A 7,714-nucleotide genomic window follows, 5' to 3' on the forward strand; every position below is an offset into this window, starting at 1 on the left:
TGGTTCTTTTCAGAAAATTACACACATAGTATTTTTAGTGTATTCGTACGGATCAGTCGCGCTGTCTATACAGCGCCACTCTTACTCGCGCTACCGGACTTATAACAATTCACTAGACATCCTTGATATACAGGTAACGTTCCTTGAACATAAATCCTACCCTATTGCGCGAGCCATCAAGGACCGAACTACCCGCTGATGGTGGGTCTAACGTTTAACCACCCCTGTTGAGATCATCATATCGCAAAGGGTTATTCACGGTACTTTGGACCGGAGAGTTAAACTCAATTGACCCTTAAATCCCCCCTTATCGATGTCAAGCATGGACCGAACCCGACCCGATTATTCTATGCTTGATCAGTGGTAATGATCGAGTTAGCTATACAGGGTTGAGGTTAATTCTTCAATAATATATATACTTTGAGTTATGATCGAGTCTGAGACATGTATACAATGGGTCACGATACGTATTAATTAATTCGAATACTATATATGAATTGTTGAATTACTAATTGTGGACTTCTAACCGTGGACTAATAATATTGGACAATTAAAACGAATTAAAATATTGATTATAACATATGAAACTAAACATTTCTTCAAGTTTGCCACTTGATTTCATCTTAAACCTCATTTGTATCTTGATGATTACTGATGATGTAACGTGAGGGTACGAAATAGTATTATTTTTACTAGGAAATACTACAAAATATGACACAAGTTTTATTAATTTACGGATGGGATATACCTAAACCTTGCTACAACACTATAGGCAGTGTACCTAATCGTAGAGTAGTGTAGTTTTTAGTAAGTCCGGTTCGTTCCACAGGGAGCTAGTGATTACGTACTATATTTTTATAAAACTATATTTATATAAATATATATATATATATATATATATATATATATATATATATATATAAGTAGTAATATTATTATAAAAGGGGGGGTTTTTACCGTTTAATGACTGGTTTGTCGATTTTATATTTTTAAGCGTAAAGATAAATGACAATAATTAAAGTGCGTAAAATAAATAAATGACGATAAATAAAATAACAATAAATAAAATTGTGATAGAATATGAAATAAAAGGATTATGCTTATTTAAACTTCCGTAATCATGATGTTTGACGTTTTGATTTTAATTAATTGTTACTCGGGTTAATTGTCCTTTATCATGGTTTATTTGATACCTATCTGGTTTTTATCCATAATAGTCCATCGGTCATAAATATAAAGTGCGAGTGTCCTCGTCAAATTACCCTTATACCCGAAGTCAAATATTCCAACTAATTAAGGATTTAAACTGTGACGCAGTTATCACTTCTGTCAACAATTACACCAGTTATCACTGTATGTAATCTACCCCTGTTTTGATTAGATATGAATATTAATTTACCCACTTGATCAGTTTGAATAATCAATTACCCAACCCGAATAATTAATTAAATGATTATAATAGATTCCATATGAACGTCACTAAATAGGACAACCATAATCATTATTAATTATTAGGATAATTAATTTGAAGATAGGTTCGACAGACTCCAATGAGTTGTCACTCAATTAGACAATACCCCCCATCTATTAATAGTCAATAGTCCAATTTCCACAAGTGTCGGTCTTTTGCCCAAACCTTAATTATGGTACAAAGCCCAATTACCCAATTTTAGTAATTAGCCCAACATCATGATTACTTCGTTTTAAATAAGCATAATAATAACTTAGCTACGAGACATTAATATAAAAAGGTTGAACATAACTTACAATGATTAAAAATAGCGTAGCGTTACACGGACAGAATTTCGACTTACACACTCAAACGATCTCTATCATAAATCTTATTATTATCATAATTTAAAATTAAAATTAAGATTATTGTTATATCTTATTACATTAACATTATGATAGAGATTTTTAGATATTGATATTGATAATAGATTTTTAGGATAGAAAAAGGGATAGAAAAATGTATATTTCAATTGATCGTTACATAGCCTTTTATAGGCGAAATTAGAAATTGAATTTTCATTTACGACCCCTGAACTATGCTCAATTAACAACTTTTTATTATTTAATATTATTCTTATTATGAATTATTTAAATATTATATTTTATTCTTGTGCATAGTTGACTCGTAATTTTTACACCGTTGCGTCGAGCGTTGAGAGTTGGTTCATGTCCTGGTTCCGGATTTTCGAACGTCCTTTCGTACAATTTTATATCGTGTACTTTGCGTTTTGTAACTTGTACTCTTGTCATTTTTAGACGTTCTTCATCAATAATTTGAACCTTTTTGATTGTATCTTGTACTTTTGAGCTTTTTGGACCTTTTTGTCTTCAAATCTTCTTTTTCGCCTTTTGTCTTCGCACTTATTAAATATAAACGAATATTACTTGAAAATGGAACAATTGCAACTAAAATCTTATCTTTCTTGGGGGATTTTGCTATGAAATATATGTTCCTTTTTAGCCTTATCAATATCCCCACACTTGAGCGTTGCTTGTCCTCAAGCAATACAGTCTTGAAATAATATAATACATCACACGAATCACTTCTTTATTCTTCACACTTTGTACATCAGTGATTTTGATAGAGCGGTATAAACAATGATATTAACAATAGAACCATGGTTAAAGGTGGGTGTGTCATCCACAGTTGCCTCGGGTTTAGGTCAACGACACTTGCAATCAAATAGCCGATTTACTTTCGGTTTCCAAAGCAAAGTGCACATTTGAAAGGCGGTTTACAGTCCCACATGACTATAAAAATTTAGATCCTTTAGGAAATAGGATATTTATGAAAACATTTGATCTTTTGAAAATTCAATCTAGCTTTTACCCTAGATAAGTTTTCTGATTTGATCCACCATTGGTGTTGCAAAATATATTTGTGGATCATTATTTTGGCTAAAACTTTTAGGCTCGTGTAATCCACTGCTATCCCGGTATCGGAAAGCACACATCCAGTTTACTTGTTCCGTATATTACCTTTCGGTAAACTACCGTCCGGTTGTAAAGGAAAGCGATGAATAAGAAACTGTTAAGGCAATGTCCCGTGACATGCAGATGATTATGGTCTTATTAACGTGTCGGATGCTAGAACTATCCTTGGTAGGAGCGATAGTAAAGATCATCCTATAATTTTTTGGTCTGGCACAAGGTCCTGTCTCCGACCATGCTATGCAACCACCGTTCTTACGGTTGACACCCGATTTGGTTCAGGTGACCTAATGAATTCCAGGTGAATTTCTTAGGATTTTACGTTCAATGGTAATGAACGCATTGAAAATGGTTTTTCAGAAAACAAATCGGTTTGTATTTTTGATCAAAATATTTTCTCGTTCATGCTCGAGTTTAGATATCATCGAATTCCATGAGTTTGAATTCTCAATCTTTAAGGTCAATCTCTAGGATTGAGTATTATCAGTCTTAAAAGCTGATTTTTAATCTTTAAGGAGATTATCCTTTTCTGGGGATCTGATTCATTAGTCTTATCAAGCTAATTTGCACGGTGCCTCCCCATTGTACGAGATAAATCCTTCTCATGGTTAGGATAAATCTGACCACTTGGCGACCCTGTTTGATGCTGAGGTCCGTGGATTTCCTGCTGATTTTAGTGATGACTTTTCTAGATTTTTCGTCAACCTACAGCTGGTCTGGATGACAACTTCATGACCTAAATCAAGAAGCGCGTGTCTTTTTTGGAAGACTTTACTTCCTTTTAATGATGGAATTGATTCATCGTGTAGATCCATCTTTCTTTCAAATGTATTACAGTAAACCGGGTAAAACTGATTAGTATCGTCCAAAGCAAAAGTACCTGCAATAATCTTGTACAAAAATATGTGATATATGTTTTAAATTGAATAACTTGGTACATTCTTCCCACACTTAGTTTCTTTCTTTGCCTTTTTATTTTCTTCTATTTCATTTTAAATGAATTCAAGCGTTTTAGGGTGTTTCTCAATTTATGTCCTTTTTGAGGTAACGATAATTTCGGTATTATCACCTAGTTTTCATCGTTCATAAATATGTATAAACATGATTTTGAGTTCATTTAATTGAAAATTTTTCAAATTTTCACAAAATTTGGCAAATAAACTAAGTGTAAACCCGAGAGAATTTATAACCCTTCCCCACACTTGAGATCATGCAATGCCCTCATTTGCATGAAATCAGACTATAATTATAAATTCATGAGGGTGATTAGTGTAGAAAAGTGATTAAAAATACCCAGTTTGTAAGCATATTATTTTACATCACATTTGATATTTTGCGCCTTGTCATCAAAATTAGTAGCTTTTTGTTGAACTTAATGACAGTCTTTGAAAGTGCGCTGTTTTACCCTGTTTTGTACATAAGATAAAATACAAACATATATATATATATATATATATATATATATATATATATATATATATATATATATATATATATATATATATATATATATATATATATTTTTGAAGTTTGGTTTATAACCCCACTTTTCAAAAATTTATAAAGTATAATATTTTTGGCATACTTTAAATCAATAAAATTAAAAATAAAGATAACAAAATTTGTCGCCCCGCCCTCGGGTAAAGTAATTTCGGCTCAACGACCTAGTCTTCAACTCACGACGAATTTCAGAAATCAATTTTTTTAAACTTAATGTAATAAAGTAAATTTTGTTTTTAAATATCACACAAAACTTAAAAGCATATTAATTTCATATAAGACCTACAAAACAAAAATTCAGAATGGAGGGAGAAAACTAGTTCTTTAGTGTCTGCTAGCGGAAAAGACCAATCGGATTCCATTCTCGGAACTACACGAGAACAGAACAACTAACTCTAGATAGCATTTTCTTTTTAGAACATTTGAATCTCCCCACACTTAGGTAGCCGTGGTGTCAAAATTGTGATTAACTTCATCGTTAATTTCTCTTGGTCCATAATCAACTTGCATATCCGTGACTTTTTCTTTAAGCCATTGGTCGGATTCCTGTGTAATATCCACAATTTCAACTAGTTTCTCCTTTTCTTTAGGTGATAGATTGGATACTAACCGGTTACATAACTTAAAGTTCCCCTTGGTTCTAGCATCGCGAATCCGTTTAATAAGTTTCTTCATTGAACTATTAATAACGGGATCATTTAATTTCGTATCAACAACGGGGTTCTTTGTTATCATGTCATCATTAGGTGTTACTTCATTTTCCCCACACTTAGGCGTTTCATTATTGCTAAGTATTACCGTTGGAGTTGGTAAAAGCACATGGTTCTTACCAATTGTTTTTACTGGTTCAACGGTTTTGGCTGGTGGAGATTTAGACTTTCGAATCATAAAGGTGATCGATTTGTCACCACTTTTAAGTGTCATTCTTCCATTTCCTACATCAAATAACGCCTTGGTGGATGCTAAGAATGGCCGACCTAAAATTAGAGGAATGTTTGGGTCCTCTTCTATGTCAATGACAATAAATTCGACTAGAAAGGTTAAATTGCCTACTTGAACGGGTAGGTTGTCAGCAATTCCAACTGGGTGCTTAATGGTTTGATCAAAGAGTCGAACACTCATATCCGTTGGACTTAACTTACCTACACCTAATCTCTTATATAAGGAAAGAGGCATAACACTTACACTTGCACCTAAATCTGCTAGTGCATCATACATGACACAATCACTAAGTAGACAAGGAACAATAAATTCACCCGGATCACCTACCCTAGGTGGAGGTTTTGGTGGAACTGTCTTCACCGGGTTTATATTTACGGCTTTTGTTTCTTGCACTTTCTTATTCTTTTTCTTCTTCTTCTTTCCAGAGGTATCACAATCTTTATTACCTATCACTTGCTCATACTCAACTCCTTTTCTTGGAAACGGGATGGGTGGTTTGTATGGTGCCACCACTGGCTTTACATACTCGGGTGGTGGTGGTGTAACTTCTTCATTGTTACTCTCATCTAAAACCTTCCCATCTTCTGGTGCTGGTTTTTCAGAATTCGTTGAAACCATATTAACATTTTCATTCCGAGGATTTACTTCAGTATTACTCGGTAGCTTTCCTTGTTCCCTCTCACTCATCATGCTAGCAAGAGTACCTACGTGTTTTTCTAGATTCAAAATGGAAGCTTGTTGAGTTCTTAATGACTGATCAAATCTCTCGTTCGTTTGGGTTTGAGTTTCAATAAATTGTGTTTGAGATTCAACTAGCTTGAATACCACGTCTTCCATATTTGACTTTTTCTCTTCTGTTTGTTGTTGTGGTTTATATAAGCCAGGTCTTTGTTGATTGAAAGTGTTGTTTTGAGTTGGTTGGTTATTCGGACCTTGTTGGTTATACCAGTTATTTTCGGGTCCTTTTGGATTGTAAAGAATGTTTTGATTTCGATTGAAGTTTAGCTTTGGCGGTTGATAATTATTTTGATAATTATTTTCAGGCCTTTGGTTCATATAGGAAACATTCTCTCGTTGTTCCAATGTTGGTTCAATGTGACAATCTTTCAATAAGTGTGGTCCACCGCATAGCTCACAACTGATTCGTATTGCGTGAATATCTTTATTCATCTTTTCCATTCGTCTTTCGAAAGCATCTATTTTTGCTGAAACGGAATCAAAGTCATGGCTAGAATCGGCTCTAGCCACTTTAGATGAACGAAAAATATCTTTTTCTTGGTGCCACTCATGCGAGTGGGAGGCTGTGTTATCAATAATTTTGTAAGCTTCAGTTGCGGTTTTCTTCATAATGGAACCACCAGCTGTTATGTCGATGTCTTTTCGTGTAGCAACATTGACACCTTGGTAGAATATTTGTACTATTTGATAAGTGTCTAAACCGTGTTGAGGACATCCTCTCAACATCCTTCCGAATCTTGTCCACGCCTCATATAATGTTTCATTTGGCTTTTGTGTGAACGTAACAATTTCTCCTTGAAGTCTCACGGCTTTAGATGCCGGAAAGAATCTTTGAAGAAATTTTTCAACTAAGACATCCCATGTGTCAATCGCCCCTTCAGGTAACGATTCTAACCAATCTTTGGCTTTTCCCTTTAAAGTCCAGGGAAACAACATGAGATATATCTGTTCATCCTCCACTTCTCGGATTTTGAATAGTGTACAGATCCTATTAAAGGTACGAAGATGTTCGTTGGGATCTTCTTTTGGCGTACCACTATATTGGCACTGATTAGTTACCATATGTAGAATTTGTCCTTTGATTTCATAATCTGGAGCATTAACTTCTGGCTTAATAATGGCGTGACCTTGGCCCGTGCGTTTAGCTCTCATTCGATCTTCCATACTTAGAGGTTCCGTTACTTCCATAATTGAATTCGTTGAATCGGTATCACTAGATGATTCTGATTTAATGGTTCGTTCCTCAACAATCTCTGTTTGAATGATTGGTGTCTCCGGAGGAAAGTTTAGTGGTTCAGGATCTACGAACCGTTCCTGAATATTCTCTGGATTCTCAATTGTGAGGTTGGGTTCAAAAAATGGATTATCGGAAATTTGAACTGAAGTACTTGGTCGACTGGATGACGATTCTAAAGAAAAATCAACGGCGGTTATATTTGCTAAATGTCTTGATCTAGTTACAGGTGGTGAACGTACAAAAGGTGGTGAACGTCTTGCTCGGTGCATTCACTGAATATCCTATTAGTTTTTAAAAAGAAAGAAAAATTATAATAAGTTATCCAATCAATAGACTTTTCTGATTTTGCCCACG

General features: G+C 34.3%; 1 non-coding gene across 1 annotated transcript; it reads left to right on the forward strand.

The window, feature by feature from the left end:
• Window positions 1-6,820: 6,820 nt before the first annotated feature.
• Window positions 6,821-6,927, forward strand: LOC139865150 (small nucleolar RNA R71). The gene has a single exon (XR_011764674.1). It is a non-coding gene; the product is annotated as a small nucleolar RNA R71 (small nucleolar RNA).
• The last annotated feature ends 787 nt before the right edge of the window (window positions 6,928-7,714 follow it).

This window comes from Rutidosis leptorrhynchoides, chromosome 8 (assembly GCF_046630445.1).
Source record: "Rutidosis leptorrhynchoides isolate AG116_Rl617_1_P2 chromosome 8, CSIRO_AGI_Rlap_v1, whole genome shotgun sequence".
Taxonomy (NCBI): domain Eukaryota; kingdom Viridiplantae; phylum Streptophyta; class Magnoliopsida; order Asterales; family Asteraceae; genus Rutidosis; species Rutidosis leptorrhynchoides.